Below are 17,751 nucleotides of genomic sequence, written 5' to 3'. Positions count from 1 at the left end.
GACTATATAATTCTATGTTTTGAAATTGCAACATTTCATTTGGAATTCCTGCTTTGCTCCTGCACATGGTTCCTACAGTGCTCAACTTGCTCTGTTAGAAAAATGTAACATCATTTGGAAACTGGCAAAATAATTGTCAAATGTCACATTCTGATTAGTTTGGGAGATGAGATCAATATGTCTGTTCACAACATCATTTGGTTTATTACCATAGGAGTAAGGATGTGATGGCTGAGTTCCAGGATAAATATGTAAATTGAAACCATAATTAGCTTTTGAATCAATAAGGGCATATATTTTTAACCATATATTGACCCACCACTTCCATAAGTCTTTTACATTCCTGTAATTACCATGAGAAATTCCTGCTAAGTACAGCAGACCTATGAATACTTTTAGTGCAGCTAGTGAGATTTCAATAATAAATACATTTTTAATATGGCTATTGGTACATACAGAACATTTTAGTTGTATCGCAGCCTTTGTGTATTTTGCCCCATCTTATACCATTTTGTCTCTTACAATTCCCAACATCAAATGGCAGTGCTGACATTCTGTCCAATATATTTCGCCCCTGCCAAGACCTTCACTATATTTTTGGACCTAGGTCTAATAGCGACTTCTTCCATTTGGTTGTGTAAACATTTTGCAATATTTTAACTAGTCAAATATGTGCTTACATTGCTGTTTTCTTCATCATTTGAATTAAGGGGTCTACATTCCTGGAATCTGTATCAGTTGGGCGTTTTGTTTTGTTCTTTTCTTTCCGAGACAGGGTTTGCTATGCAGTTCAGGCTGGCCTTGGGCTCATTTTGTAGCCCAGGCTGGTCTCAAACTTGCAATGATCCTCCTGCTTTAGCCTACTGAATGCTAGGATTACAGGAGTGCACCACCACGCCCAGCTGTATCGGTTGATTCTTGCTCCGTTTCACTATCACAGGAACTTTGGTTCACATGGTCAACATCAAAGTAATCATCATCATTATTATCATCACATACTCACACCAGTCTTTAATGTGTATTTTACCACAATGGATCATCTTCGTCACCCATGCATGAGTAATCTGATGACTCACTTTTGACCTTAAGCAAAACTTACAAATCTGATTTTTCATGTGCCATTGACTGAATTGGGCCATTGACTGAATAATTTGTGATAATTTTCATGGCCATTGACTGAATAATTTGTGATTTTATCACAAATCAAAACTTTTTAAAAACTAAATCCTAGAGTACTGTGGATGTATTATACCCTCTGTAATGCTCAGGTAAACATATGCAAAATTTCCACAGTGCATCATGTGGGTATAAATCTTGGTTTGACACTTTTGCACAAGTGCACACATCTTCCTTTACATCATACCAAGTGGGTAAACACCAAGATTGGTTCCTGTATCCCTCAGGGAAAGGTACTGAGTCACCAAACTGACTGCTATTACACTAAAGTAAAAATTTACAGCAGAAAAGTAAGGGATGTGTTGTGGGACCTATTGTTATACTCTAAGGTGTCCTAATAGATTTCTATTCCTAGAAAGAGGGGAATGTGGAACATACATGTGAACCCCTTGACATACTTTGAGGAAGACAGATAAAGTAGTTCATACTTTTGACAGAAAGTGGGAGAAAATGTTGCCTACTGAAAATGAGAGATACGAGTACAGGATGAGATCAGGGTCTTGAAGACAATGGAAAGGACTGGGACCAGTAAGAAGGTCAGCCCTTTGTACTAGATTCTATAGTCATTATATCCAGGCAATGAATGATAGTTACCGTAGTCAAGTGCGGACAGTCATTGACAGGAAAGTTTCAGACTAGCCACGAAGAAGAGACAAAGAGCTTTTTTTCTTTTTCATTAGCACAGCAGCCCAGAGGGAAATGATACTGTTGTTAGGGCATATCCTTGACTCCCCTCAGACATGTGAAAGTTTGAAGAAATTTCATCCTAGAAATATTTGATGATTCTCCAACTGCACATATCACAAGGTTTTAGGTTTCCCCCCACACTGAAAAGGTACTAGTGTATTTCAGGACTAGCATTTTGAATGGGCTTTTGGCAGGATTTAGAGAATAATTCAGTTATCTCCTTACATATACAAACTAACTGCAAAGCAACCATGGATTCCAAAGCACCCATGTTTCTAGCCAGTCAAGTAGGAACACATACATGGGGCCTCTGCTGTCCCTGAGAGTCCCACAGCTCTTGGTGGCACTCCCAGGTTCTATGTGAGCTGTTATTGGGTGATGTGTTCAACCAGATTAAATTCCACTCACAGCTTCCACTTTTGGAAAAACTTGCTAGAACTGCAGTGGCCAGCTGTTGCTGGAATTGCTACCTGAGCTCCTCAGCCCCAGAAGAATGTTTCCCTAGTCTTTAGGTAGACAAAGTCCTAGCTCTTCCAAGGGGATCAGACTGTTTGCACAATCAGGATGTCTATAATTTTGTCATTTAAAGTGTTATGTTAACAGAATCATATAAAATTTAAGCTTTAAGCTTTGAATTTTTTGCTGGGCATGGTGTGTACATGCTTGTAATCCCAGTACTCAGGACGGTGAGGCAAGAGGACTGTTATGAGTTCGAAGCCAGCCTGAACTACAGAGTGAGACCCTGTTTCAAAACAAGCAAACAATTTTGACTTTTTTTTCACTAATTCTCTGGAATTCTGGAATAAATGGGAAATGAAATTCTCTGCATGTTTATGCAGATCATGGCATATATACTGATAGATTTTTTTTTCTGTTACCTAATAATTTTCCCTGGTAGGGGGATACCGTGGCTTGTTTAACCATTTGTTCATTGATAGATATCTGGGAGTTTTTTCTGTTTGACTGTCACAAATAAACATGACATCACTAGTCATAAACAGGCTTTTATATAATTGTAAGTTATCATTTTTCACATTATCATTAATCCTAGTATGTCAACTTCATTGGGTTAAGAAACACCTAGCAGATTACTAAAGCTGGTCCTGGGTATGTCAAGTTGGGTCATGGAGGTTTGACCTCCAGCACTGTATATGGTCCCACTCCCACTCCTCTCCAGCCCTGCTCCCTGCCACCATAACCTAAGCAGCTCTGCTCACCAACCAGCCACTTTGATGATTCTGGCTTGGAGCCAGCTAACCATGGACTGAATTCCTGGAAGTGTAAACCCAGTTAAACCTCTCCTCCTTTAAACTGTAAGTGTTGGGTATTGTGCCCAGCAATGCAAAAGCTGACAGACACAGATGCCTACCTGTGCAGTTGCTGAGTCAAATGGTACTTCCATATTGTTTTAAAAAATACACCCAAAGTTTCCAGAGTGAATATTCTGTTTTGTATTTCCACCATCAATAAATGAATCATTTGTCTACATTCTCCCCCAATTTGGATGTTGTCACTTTTTTATTTTGGTCACTCTGACAGTTCCATAGTTTCGGTTTTAATATTTATTTCCCAGTTTCTAATGATGTTGAGTATCTGTTCATGTGGTTCTTTATTTTCTGCATATCTCCTTAATATCTCTTTACAATTTTACTCATGTTCCATTTGAGTTTCTTGATTTTGCCTTCATTTGTTCCTTCTGTGTTACTTCTCTTTTCTCTTATCTTTCTTTCTTTCTTCCCTCCCCATTATATTGCTTTGAACTCCTGGCTGAAGAAGTAACTGAGACTACAAGCATATGTCCCACACCCGGCTGCTCCTTCTTTCTTTATGTGGCAATGAGTACCCAACCTATATAATTTCCTTTCTTCCTGAGGAACTTCCTTTAACATTTCTTGCAAGACAGGTGCACTGATGACAAATTTCCTCAGTTCCTCCATGCCCCAGAAGTATGTATTGCTTCTTAACTTTTGAAGGATAACTTTTCTAGATACAGAGCTCTTAAGTTGATAAGTTTTTTTTTCTTCAAAGATTTATTTATTTATTTATTTATTTGGTACCGGGGATCAAACTCACAACCTCAAGCTTGCCAGGCAGGTGCTTACACCACTGAGTTAAATCCCAAGCCATACTTTAAACAATTTAAATATGTTAGTAATTCTCTTCTTGGTGGGCAAGGTGGCACACACCTGTAATCCCAGCACCTAAAAGACCAAGGCAGATGGACTACGAGTTTGAGAGCAGTCTGGGACGCATAGAAAGAACTTGTCTTAAAAAATGTAATTCTCAGATGAAGAAATAAGATACTTCCACAACAAAGAACAGCTGAAGAACTTCATGACCACCAAACCAACCCTGCAAAGAATATTGAAAGACATTCTAGACAGACAGACATAGAAAAAAATCACTAAGCAAAGCAAACAATTAAACAGAGTAGAAAGGTAAAAAATCAACAGCAGAAGCAATATAACATAACATAACATAGCATAGCATAGCATAGCATAGCATAGCATAGCATAGCATACCATAGCATAACATAACATAACATAACATAACATAACATAACATAACATAATCATTAATATAAATGGCTTCAATTCACCAGTTAAAAGAAACACACTGGTAGAATGGATCAAGAAACAATATCCAACCATATGCTGTATATAGGAAAACCATCTAATACAAAAGGAAGCTCATAGACTGAAAATCAAAGAATGGAAAACAATACTCCATGCACCAGGATCTCCCAAAAAAGCAGGGGTAGCTCTTCTGTTTGCAGACAATGTGAACTTCAAACCAAGAATGATCCAAAGAGATACAGAAGGCCACTACATATTAGTTAGGGGAAAACTTCAAGACAAAGAGATAACAATCTTAAATATATATGCACCAAATTTGGAGCACCCAGCTATACAAAACAAATATTAACAGAAATGAAAAATCAAATAAGCAATAACACAATTATAACAGGAGACCTTAACCTGCCATTGACACAAAGTGACAGATCAACTAGACAGAAAATTAGCAAAGAAATAACAGAACTGGATCACACCTGTGAACAAGTGGACTTAGTAGATGTATACAGAGTGTTCCATCCAACAACATCAGAATATACATTCTTCTCAGCAGCACATGGAATGTTTTCTAAAATTGACCATATACTAGCCACAGAACATGCTTAAGTAAATGCAAAAGAATTGAAATTATCCCATGCATGTTATTGGATCATAGCACCATAAAACTAGAAATTAATGACAAAAGAAACTGCAAAAACCCCACAAACACATGGAAATTGAATAATACACTCCTGAGCAATCAGTGGATCAAAGAGGAAATTAAAGAAGAAATTAAACAGTATTTGCAGGCAAATGAAAATACAAATACATTTAACTGGAACCTGTGGGATGCAATGAAAGCAGTCCTCAGAGGAAAATTTATTGTGGTGAACTCTCCACATCAGGAAAACAAAATGAACACAAATAAACAACCTGATGCTACATCTCAGACATCTAGGAAAAGAAGAGCAAGTCAAGCCCAAAGCCAAAAGAAGGGAGGAAATTATAAAGGTCAGAGCATAAATTAATGCAATAGAGACAAAGAATCAATGAATCGAGTTGGTTCTTTGAAAGAATAAATAAAATTGACAGCCAACCTTATTAAAGAAAGGAAAGAAAAAACTCAACTTCATGCAATAAAGAATGAAAAGGATGAAATCATTATAGACCCTGTGGAAATACAGAAGATTATCAATACTTATTTTGAAAACCTCTACTCTCATAGGCTTGATAACACAGAAGAAATAGACATATTCCTAGAAACATATGAATTACCAAAGCTGGGTCAAGAAGATGTAAAAGTGTTGAATAACCCAATTTCAATTAACAAAATTGAAAATGTAATTAAATCCCTACCAACAAAGAAAAGCCCAGGTCCAGATAGATTCACTGCAGAATTCTACAAGAAATTCAAAGAAAATTTAATGCTGACACTCCTCAGACTCTTCAATGAAACTGAAAGGGAAACAATTCTCCCTAACTCATTCCTAGAAGCAAACATTACTCTCATACCAAACCTGAGAAAGACCCAACCAAAAAAGAGAACTACAGGCCAATCTCCCTAAAGAACATAGATGCAAAAATTCTCAATAAAATGTTGGCAAATAGAATGCAGCAAATCATCAAGAAGATTATACATAATGAACAAATGGAATTCATCCCAGGAATGCAGGGATGGTTCAATACATGCAAATCAATAAATGTAATCTATCATATCAATAGAGCCAAAAATAAGATCAACATGATCATTTTTATAGATGCAGGAAAAGCTTTTGATAAGGTCTATTACTTATTATGATAAAAATCTTACAGATAATTGGAATAGATGGTCTTTTCCTCAATATGAGAAAAGCCATTCATGACAAACCAACAGCCAGCATCATATTAAATGGCCAAAAACTGAAAGCTTTTACTCTAAAATTAGGAACAAGACAAGGATGTCAATTATCACCACTCCTATTCAATATAGTAATGGAAGTACTAGCCACAGCAATTAGACAAGAGAGAAAAATAAAAGGAGTAAGGATAGGAAAAAAAGAAGTTAAATTATCATTATTTGCAGATGACATGATACTCTACAGAGAAGACTCGCAAAACTCCATTGAAAAACTCCTAGATATAATAAATAAATTCAGTAATGTAGCTGGATACAAAGTCAACACTCAAAAAACAATACCATTCCTATATACTAACAAGAAAACCACTGAGAGAGAATAAGAGAAGCCACACCCTTTACAATAGCATCCGACAAAATGAAATACTTAGGAATTAATCTAACGAAAGAATTAATCTAACAAAAGATCTATTCAGAGAAAATTATAATACTCTGGAAAAAGAAACTGAAGAGGACCTCAGAAAATGACATCCCTTGTCCATGGATAGGAAGAACAAACATTGTGAAAATGGCCATTCTCCCAAGATTGTTATACATACTTTATGCAATTCCAATCAAAATGTTACTAGCATACCTCACAGATATAGAGAAATCACTCATGAAATTCATCTGGAACCAGAAGAGACCTAGAATAGCAAAGGCAATTCTAAGCAACAAAGGCAAGGCAGGAAGCATCACAATCCCTGATGTGAAGTTATACTTGTACAGTAAGCTACTGTAATAAAATCAGCATGGTACTGAAATAAAAACAGACCTGAAGATCAATGGAATAGATTAGAAGATACAACTGCAAACACACTCAACTACTTTATCTTTGATAAAGGGGTCAAACATGTCCACTAGAAGAAAGATAGTCTCAATAAATGGTCCTGGAAAAATTGGCTTCCCATATGCTGAAAACTAAAACTAGACCCATGTCTATCACTATGTACTAAAGTCTAAATGGATAAAAGATCTAAATATTAAAATAGAAACACTAAATTGTTGGAAGACAAAGTAGGTTGAAATCTTGAAGACATAGGGGTAGGTAGAGAATTCATGAACAAGAATCAAACCATATGTGAAATATTTCACAGAATCAATAACTGAGATCACATCCTATTAAAAGTTTTTGCATGTTGAAAGAAATCTCCACCATAGCCAAAAGAAAACCCACAAATTGGGAAAAAAATCTTAGTGAACAATTCCTCAGACAAAGGACTTCTGTCTAGAATATATAAAAAATTTTTAAAAATCAGATCTCTAAAATTCAAAGACCCATTCCAAAAATGGGCATCTGAGATGAAAACACAGTTCTCAGATAAAGAAATACAAATGGTAAATAAATACATGAAAAAATGTTCAGCATCATTGGTCATTAGAGAAATGCAAATTAAAACCACACTGAGATTCCATCTCACTCCAGAAAGAATGGCCAGAATAAAGAAAATTACCAACAACAAATGCTGGAAAGGCTGTGGGGGAAAAGGAACTCTTTTGGACTGTAGGTGAGAGTGTAGACTGGTGCACCCTCTGTGGAGGTCAGTCTGTAGATTCCTCAAAAAGCTGGGATTGGAAGTCCCATTTGACCCAGCTATAGCATTTCTGGACATATTCCCAGAAGAAATGAAAACATCGTATCACAGTGATATACGTGCACCCATGTTTATAGCAGCACAATTTGTGATAGCTAAATCTTGGAAACAACCTAAATGCCCATCAACTGAGGAATGGATAAAAAAAGATGTATTTTTATATAATTGAGTACTACTCTGCTATAGAGAATGATCACACTGAGATATTTATAAATAAATGGATACAACTTGAGACCATACTCATAAGTGAAATAAATTAATGTAAATGTAAGAAATGGTAAGATACAAAAAAACTCAATAATTACAGTGAAAGGATAAGAATCTCCTTAAAGGGAAAAATAATATCTCAGGGAAAAATGAAGAAAAAGAAAAAAGAAGGGAAAATAAAAAATGTCTAAAATTATTTAAATACATTTAGGATAGTTTAGATGATTGTGCTACAAATTCTGTAAGCTCTTGGAACAAAATAGTTAACATTCACAGGATTGGAACAATTGTGCATATTATTGTATAGTGATCTGAGGTACTCTTGAAGATCATTATGTAAAATAATAACCCTAGTTATGCTCATACCACCCTATAGTGGTATGAGCCTATATTGTCAGTGTTCTGGGCTCTTTGCTATTGTTGTTTATATGTCTTTTTCGCTTGGTGTTTTTCGAGGAATTTGTTTTGTTTTGTTTTTTCCTCTAATACAGAAAGGATAGGTATACATGTAGAGATGCATGTATGTGTAGAACTTATAAACAGTTTATGAGAATCAATTATATAATACACAATGAAATGAACAGCTACTTTGAAGAAAAAGAGACATTATAGTACCCAGTGCTGATTCCATAGCATCATGCTGTGAAATACACAAATACTATTATTCTTTGTTCAGAGTGATCTTAGTCTGTTTTGTTTTGTTTGATTTCAACATATATGAAGATATGGACAGCTATTTTGAAGAGAATGAGAGACACTATGGCAGCCATTGTTGACTCCCCTATTGTCTGATCTTGAAAACCTAAAATGCCTTCATCATCCTGTTCTGATCAGTTTAGTACTATTTTGTTCTGTGTGATACTGTGTGTGAAGATGCAGACAACTATTTGGAAGAAAACAAGAGACAACATGATAGACAGTGAAGATCTCCGGTGGTCTTGCTTTGAAATCTGTGTCTTTTACATTGTTATCTTATGATCTGTTCTGTTCTAATTTTGCTCTCTTTAAAAAAATGTAATTCTCTTGCTTTGCTGTTTCTGACTTTGTTTTGTGGTACTAGGGACTGAAACCAGGGTTTTTAACTGAACTATATTCCCAACTCTTTTATTTCATTTTTAAATTTCTGAAACAGGGTCTTGCTAATCACTAAGCTGCCCAGGTTGGGGTTCAAACTTGCAATCTTGTAGCCTCAGCCTCCCGAGTGCTGGGATTTGGGGTGCACACCACCAGAACACACTATGAGCTCTTTAAATTTTTAATTTTATTGGTGCTCTTATGATTATTATTAGAATTTATTAATTAAGTTTATTGGTACAGTTCAGATGACCACATTCATTACAGGGAATTAGTATCAGTAATGATATAACTTGATTTTTCCCCTCATTCCACTATTATCAGATATTTTAGATAGTAGTCTTTCGTTAGATTTATGCTTTGCAAATATTTTTCCACTCTATAGCTTGTATTTACTATTTACTATAGCTTGTCTTTGTTTGTTTGTTTTGATACCGGGGAATCAAACTCACAACCTCTTGTTTGCCAGGCAAGTGCTTATGCTGCTGAGCTAAATCCCCAGTCTCTTTGCACGTTCTTTTTTTTAAATTTCTTTTTCTTTTTTTATCGGTACCAGGGATCGAACTCACAACCGCCTGCTTGCAAGGCAGGTGCTTATGCCGCTAAGCTAAATTCCCAGCCCCTCTCTTTGCACTTTCTTAACAGATCTTTTAAGAATAAAAGTTGTTAATTTCTTTTTAAAAATTATTTTATGAGTGGGAAAATTTATTGGAGAAAAGGAATGTGGACTAGGTAATAAGAACGGCTCCTGAGAGACAGGAGGGTCTCAAATGGGTTGTCCTTTTTTTTATTTTACAGAGAGAAAAAAATTTCAAAACAAGATAAATAAGAGGGTAACAATGTTTAATACATTGTGTATTGTTATCTTTATATTAGTTACTTAGAAAGTCAGGTGTGGTGGCACAAGCCTGTAATCCCAGCATTTAGAAGGCTGAGGCAGGAGAACCACTGCAAGTTCAAGGCAGCTTGCGCTACAAAGTGAGCTCAAGGTCTGAGCTGTGTAATGAGACTTTGTTTCAACATGACAATAAATAAATAAAAAAACTCAGAGTCCAATATATAAGCATTTAATTATCCTACCAATATTAGCACAAAAAAATTGTTAATTTTGCTGAGGTTCAATGTACCAATTTTTCCTTTTGTGACTCATGTTTTGGTATCAAAACTAAGCTTTCCTTGTTATTTTCTCCCATGGTTTTAAAAATTTTTTTTAATTTTAAATTTAACGTATTGTGATTTCATTTTTGTGTGAGGCATAGCGTGAGGTTCACTTATTTGCATATGGTCGATGCCCAGTTGTGCCCCATCACTTGCTGAGAGGTTATGATCCATCATTGAATTGCTTTTGCAACTTTGTGAAACATCAGGTGGACATACTCCTGCAGGCCTGTTTTTGGGTTCTCTATTTTTACCTCTTGACCTGTGCATCTGTCTGTTGTCCCTCTATCAGTGTCACACAATCTTGATTATTACCAGTTTGTCCTTCCTTTTTTTATTTTTCTTTTTTTAGGTAGGTTGCTGCTTTGTAGTTAGGCTGTAGTTAGCCTGACTATGAGCCCATGCCTGCCTTAAACTCAGTGCAAGACTCTTGCCTCAGCCTCCCCAGTGCTGAGATTACTTTGTGGGGGGCGGGGTCCTGGGGATTGCACCTAGGCCTCTGTGAATGGTCTCTACCGCTGAGCTGTACTTCTAGTCTCCTTTCTTCTTTTAAAAATATTTTTAGCTATTCTAGTTTCCTTGTCTTTGCAAAAAGCTTTAGAATAATCATTTCTATATCTATAAAAAAAATCAGGAAGATCGCCAAGACTCACGAAGTGTGCACCTTTGAACAAGACATAAACACCTGTGTAAGCTGGTGAACGCCATGGCGACTACTGCTCAGTAACCACTCTGAATACAGACACGGTCCGTGGATAATGTGCGCACTGGATAGCAGGATCCCATTCAGAGAAGATGGAACTTTTTTGCTGGGTTACTCAGGCGTGGGTTTCCAGGACCCTGAGAAATCAGATGAGCTGAACTTAATGCATACATGAAAAAGAAATGCAAAATCTGTTGTTAAGAGCTGCAAACAGGAAGAATCAAACTCAGAACCTCATGCTTGCCAGGCAGGCACTGCACCACTGAGCTAAATGCCTGCCCTTGCAGAATGGTTTCTAAATGTGTGGGCCTTCTGAGGCAGTCCTGTGATTGTGCCAGGAATTGCAGAGCAGAATACCAGCCAGACTGCAGATATTGAAGCACAGATTTGAGAGATTCAAGGCAAGAAGGCAGCTCTTGATGAAGCACAAGGAATGGGCCTTGATTCTACAGGTTATTATGGCCAGGAGATTTATGGTGGAAGCGACAGCAGATTTGCCGGCTACGTGACATCCATTGCCATCACTGAACTTGAAGATGACGATGACGACTACTCATCATCGACAAGCTTGCTTGGGCAGAAGAAGACAGGATATCATGCCCCCATGGCATTGCTCAATGACATTCCACAATCAACAGAATAGTATGACCCATTTGCTGAGCATCGGACTTCGAAGATCGCAGACCGAGAAGCTGAGTACAAAAAACACAGGTGCACCATGATCATTTCCCCAGAGCCTCTTGATCCTTTTGCAGATGGAAGGAAGACCCCTGACCCTAAGATGAATGCTCGGACTTACATGGATGTAATGCAAGAACAGCATTTGACTAAAGAAGAGAGAGAAATTAGGCAACAGCTAGCAGAGAAAGCTAAAGCTGGAGAACTGAAAGTCGTCAATGGAGCAGCAGCATCCCAGCCTCTGTCAAAGCGAAAGCGGCGCTGATCAGACTCCTGGTACCACTCTCAAAAAGCTGTCCAGCTGGGACCAGGCAGAGACCCCGGAGCATACCCCTTCTTTAAGATGGGATGAGACACCAGATCGTGCAAAAGGAAATGAAACTCCTGGAGCAACCCCTGGCTCAAAAATTTGGGATCCCACCCTGAGTCACACACCTGCAGGAGCTGCTACTCCAGGCCGAGGAGACACACCGGGCCATGCTATCCAAGGCCATTGGAGGTGCAACATCCAGTGCCCATAAAAACAGATGGGAGGAGACTCCTAAAATCGAGAGAGATACTCTCTGGCACGGAAGTGGATGGGCTGAGACTCCTCGAACGGACCAAGGTGGAGATTCGATTGGACAAACACCGACTCCTGGAGCCAGTAAAAGGAAGTCCCATTAGGATGAGACCCCAGCCAGTCAGATGGACGGAAGCACTCCTGTCCTGACCCCTGGGAAGACACCAATTGGCACCCCAGCCATGAACACGGCCACCCCAACTCCAGGTCACATAATGAGTATGACTCCTGAACAGCTTCAGGCTTGGGAGGTGGGAGGAAGAAATTGATGAGCTCTCTGATGAAGAACTGGATGCCATGTTCCCAGAAGGATATAAGGGACTTCCGCCTCCAGCAGGTTATGTTCCCATTCGAACTCCAGCCCAGAAGCTGACAGCAACTCCAACACTGTTAGGTGGGATGATGGATTTCCACTGGCAGACAGAAGACAGAAGACAGAACTATGAAAAGCATTAATGATCAGCCCTCTGGAAATCTTCCATTTTTAAAACCTGATGATATTGAGTACTTTGATAAACTCTTGGTTGATGTTGATGAGTCAACACTTAGTCCAGAAGAGCAAAAAGAGAAAAAAATAATGACGCTGCTTTTAAAAATTAAAAATGGGGGGCTGGGGATTTAGCTCAGTGGCATAAGCGCCTGCCTTGCAAGTAGGCAGTGCTGAGTTCAATCCCTGGTACTGATAAAAAAGAAAAAGACAAAAAAAAAAAAAAGGAAAAATTAAGAATGGAACACCTCCCATGAGAAAGGCTGCTCTGCGTCAGATCACTGCTGAAGCTCGGGAATTTGGAGCTGGGCCTTTGTTTAATCAGATTCTTCCTCTGCTGATGTCTCCTATGCTTGAGGACCAGGAGCGCCATTTACTCGTGAAAGTTCTTGACAGAATATTGTACAAACTGGACGACTTAGTGCAACCATACGTGCACAAGATTCTTGTGGTTATTGAACCACTGTTCATTGATGAAGATTACTATGCTAGAGTGGAAGGCTGAGAGATCATTTCTAATTTGACTAAGGCTGCTGGTCTGGCTACTATGATCTCCACCATGAGACCTGACATAGACAACATGGACGAGTACGTCCAGAACACGACAACTCAAGCCTTTGCTGTTGTAGTCTCTGCCCTTGGCATCCCTTTTTATTGCCCTTCTCAAAAGCTGTGTGCAAAAGAAGTCCTGGCAAGCCAGACACACGGCTATTAAGATTGTGCAGCAGATCACTATCCTCATGGGCTGTGCCATCTTGCCACATCTCAGAAGTTTAGTTAAAATCACTGAGCACGATCCCATGGATGAGCAGCAGGAAGTCCGCACCATCAGCGCGTTGGCCATTGCTGCCTTGGCTGAAGCAGCGACTCCTTCTGGTGTTGAGTCCTTTGATTCTGTGCTGAAACGTCTGTGGAAGGGTATCCCTCAGCACGGAGGAAAGGGTCTGGCTGCCTTCTTAAAGGCCATTGGGCATCTGATCCCTCGAATGGATGCAGAATATGCCAATTACTATACCAGAGAAGTGATGTTAATCCTTATTCAAGAGTTCCAGTCTCCTGATGAAGAAATGAAGAAGACTGTGCTGAAGGTCGTAAACCAGTGTTGTGGAACAGATGGTTTAGAAGCAAACTACATTAAAACAGAGATTCTTACACCTTTCTTTAAACACTTCTGGCAGCACAGAATGGCTTTGGACAGAAGAAATTACCGACAGTTAGTTGACACCACCGTGAAGTTAGCAAACAAAGTAGGTGCAGCAGAAATCATACCCAGGATTGTGGACGGTCTGAAAGATGAACCTGAGCACTACCGGAAAATGGTGATGGAAACAACTGAGAAAATTATGGGGAATCTGGGGGCGGCGGACACTGACCACGAGCTTGAAGAGCAGCTGATTGATGGTATTCTGACTCAGTAATGTTGAATGGCTTTGGCACAGTGGTCAATGCACTTGGAAAACAAGGCAACCCTACCTGCCTCACGTCTGCGGTACAGTTCTGTGGCATTTGAACAACAAATCAGCCAAAGTGAGGCAGCAGGCAGCGGACTTGATCTCTCACACTGCTGTGGTCATGAAGACTTGCCATGAGGAAAAGCTGATGGGGCATTTGGGTGTTGTGCTGTATGAATATTTGGGTGAAGAATACCCCGAAGTACTGGTACTGGGCAGCGTTCTTGGAGCACTGAAGGCTATTGTAAATGTGGTAAGTATGCATGAGATGACCCCATCTATTAAGGATGTGCTGCCCCGACTCACCCCCATCTTGAAGAACAGGCATGAGAAAGTGCAGGAGAACTGTATTGACCGTTGGACGCATTGCCAACAGGGGAGCTGAATATGTGTCTGCGTGAGAGTGGATGAGGATTTGCTTTGAGCTGTTAGAGCTCCTGAAAGCTCACAAAAAGGCTACTCACAGAGCCACAGTCAACACATTCCGCTATATTGCCAAGGCCATTGGCCCTCACGACGTATTGGCCACGCTTTTAAGCAACCTCAAGGTTCAGGAAAGGCAGAACAGAGTGTGCACGACCACAGCCATAGCGATTGTTGCGGAGATGTCCTCCCCCTGCACAGTGCTCCCTGCCTTAATGAATGAGTACAGAGTCCCAGAACTGAACGTTCAGGACGGGATGCTGAAGTCACTCTCCTTCCTCTTTGAATATATTGGTGATATGCGCAAAGACTACATTTACACTGTGACACCATTACTGGAGGATGCTTTCATGGATGGGAACCTCGTGCACAGACAGACGGCCAGCACAGTGGTGCAGCACGGGATGTGTATTGGAAGATTTACAACTCCGTCTACATTGGCTCCAGGACACGCTCCTAGCACACTACCGCTGGATCTACAATGATGACAAGGACACCCACATCCGCTACAAAACTCGGCTACATCTTATAATGCTCTGTCGATTTCGTGTTCCGTGCACAGCTGTTTCACCCTTCAAGTTGGTGATATAAAATTTTAAACATTGCAGGTCAGTGTAGAGCTGGTCCTAGAGGAAGAGCTAAAACCCAGTAGCATGATTTTTAAGTAATCTGTCCTTTGTTTTTGATGTTAAACAGTAAATGCCAGTAGCGACCAAGAACACAGTGATTACATGCACTATACTGAAGGGATTTCATTTTTAATTCTTCTTTATGAAAATTTAGAATTCATTCCTTGTATTTAAAGGGAATGTTTGAGAAATAAATATTTGTGTACCAAAGCTAAAAAAAAATCTTCCTGGGATTTTGACAGGGATTGCATTACATCTATATATCCATTCAAAAACCTGACATCTTTCAGCTTTTGTGTATGTGTCATGGGTGTCACATCAAGTGTGTGTGAGATGCCTGGTAAGAGCTTTATGAGAAAGGTGTTGGATTCATGTTGCAGATGGGGAAACTGAGGCATGGAGAGAAGAGTTATCCATAGTCACAGAGCTATAAAGACAAGGAAATACATGGGTCAGAAGACCAGTCTGATGTGGCGACTTGAATTTAAAAGAAAGACTCACTCTTGCACGTTTCCAGTCATCCTCTCTTCTTCCTGAACATTGCTAAATCTTTAATAAACACATCTCAGTGTCTTATTTCCCACAACTCTACAAAAATATCCGCTAGACCCTGACCCACAGGTGAGAAATCTGTTGTAATTCTTGGCTGTAGCTACAAAAAATAATGCCAAGTAGTTTTCTTAGCTTCATTTTTTAAACTTCTGTTCCCAAACACAGTTTGGCATGTTTTAAAATTAGTTTCTTCCTTATAAGTAGAAATTGCCTTTGAAATTTAGTTTTTTGTGTCCAAAATGGTCTTTTCTTTTTCTTCCTGTTTCCTTAAGTTGGTTCAGAAAGGAGACACCTTACTGAAACACCCAAACTCATTTCCTCCATAACTACTTCTTGGTCTTTCTGTATACTACCTCACTCTGAAGGATATCCCTCTTCCCCAAGGCACATGAATTAAAGAGGAACATTTGCTTTTATTGATTGCCTTTAGAAACAGTGTTACATAACATTACTGAATACAGGGAAGGGTTTTGTTTAGTCAGATTACTCCTGGTTAAGAGAAACTGCTCTCAAGTCACATTCTGAGGTGTTGGAGGTTAGGATTTCACCACTTGAATTACTGTTGTGGTGAAATCCTAACCTCCAGCACCTCAGAATGGGACTATTTGGAGATCACGTCTTTAAAGATGTAATGACATTTAAATGAAGGGGCTGGAGATGTCTCTCAGGCAGAGTGCGTGTGTGAAGCTGTGACATCACCAAATCCCCAGCACCACACACACACACACACACACACACACACACACACACACACACACACAGAGTAAACGGTAGTAGCGAGGTGTGGTAGCACACACCTGTAATACCAGCACTTCAAGGCTGAGGCAAGAGGATCACTGTGACTTTGAGGCCACCCTGAGATGCATAGTGTGTTCAAGACCAGCCTGAACTAAACAGTGAAACCCTAGCTTTAAAAACAAACAAACAAGTAAACCGTAAAACAAGATTATTAAGGTAGGCAGGTCTTAACCCAATATGACTAGTGTCCTTCTTTTTTAAAGGACAGTAAGACATGTACACACAGAAGAATCATATACAAAAAGAGAGAGAAGACAACCAGAAGTCAAAATAGAAGCCTCAAAAGAAACTGACTCTGATCTTGGACTTCCAGACTCCAGCAGTGAGAAAATACTGCTGTTTCACCAGCCAATCTGTGCTGTGTTCTTACAGCAGCCCTCGCAAACTAACACTAGACACCAGTGTTGGCCATCTCCTGCTGTGTCCACACTTGGCCTCCAAACCTGTGGACCCCCCCTTCCACGCGTTTTCCACCTTCAGGGCCCCAGCCTCAGTGCGTCCAAGCTGAACTGTGCCCTCCAGACCTCCCTGCTTCAGGTCCTCCTCACCTCAGCGGCGGGGACCCGCTGTCAGTCAGGCCTGCACCTGCTGTCCATTCCCAAGGTCTACTGGCCTTCACTTCTTAAACCTATGTTTGTTGACTTCTTCAAAAACTTCAGAACCAAGGAAAAGCAGAAAGAATACAGAGAACACTTCAGAAAATCTCCAGTCGGCTGATGCTTTCTCTTTCTTTCCATGCGTGGCCAGCCTTTCTCACTCCCAGATTCACTACCTTGGATATCTGGAAAAGAGATTGCATCCATATGGAAGGTAGACATACTCTGTGTGCATGTACATGTGTGCATGTGTGGTATGTGTGTGTGCGTGTTGGAGATTGAATCCAGCAAGTGCTCTCAATTGAGTACACCCCCAGGCCATTTTTGTTTAAGACAAACTGTCACTATGCTGCCCAGACTGACCTCAAATTTATGACCTTCCTCTTTCAGTTTTTCAGAGTAGCTGGGATTATAAGCATGAGCTACTACTATGCCTGGTTCACGTACTTTTTTTTTGTCATTATTCCTTATAGTGCAACTATGTAAAAACTTTTACACACCATTTATATTTTCCTAGGTATTATAAGTAATGAACAGATGATTTAGGGTA

General features: G+C 39.5%; 1 pseudogene; it reads left to right on the top strand.

Annotated features, from left to right (window-relative positions):
* Positions 1-11,028: 11,028 nt before the first annotated feature.
* LOC100735561 (splicing factor 3B subunit 1-like) lies at positions 11,029-17,322 on the top strand (annotated as a pseudogene).
* Positions 17,323-17,751: the final 429 nt, after the last annotated feature.

This window comes from Cavia porcellus, unplaced genomic scaffold, assembly GCF_034190915.1.
Source record: "Cavia porcellus strain 051 isolate PalLab524CR breed Dunkin Hartley unplaced genomic scaffold, mCavPor4.1 scaffold_1, whole genome shotgun sequence".
Lineage (NCBI taxonomy): Eukaryota > Metazoa > Chordata > Mammalia > Rodentia > Caviidae > Cavia > Cavia porcellus.
This window is presented reverse-complemented; position numbering and strand designations above follow the sequence as displayed.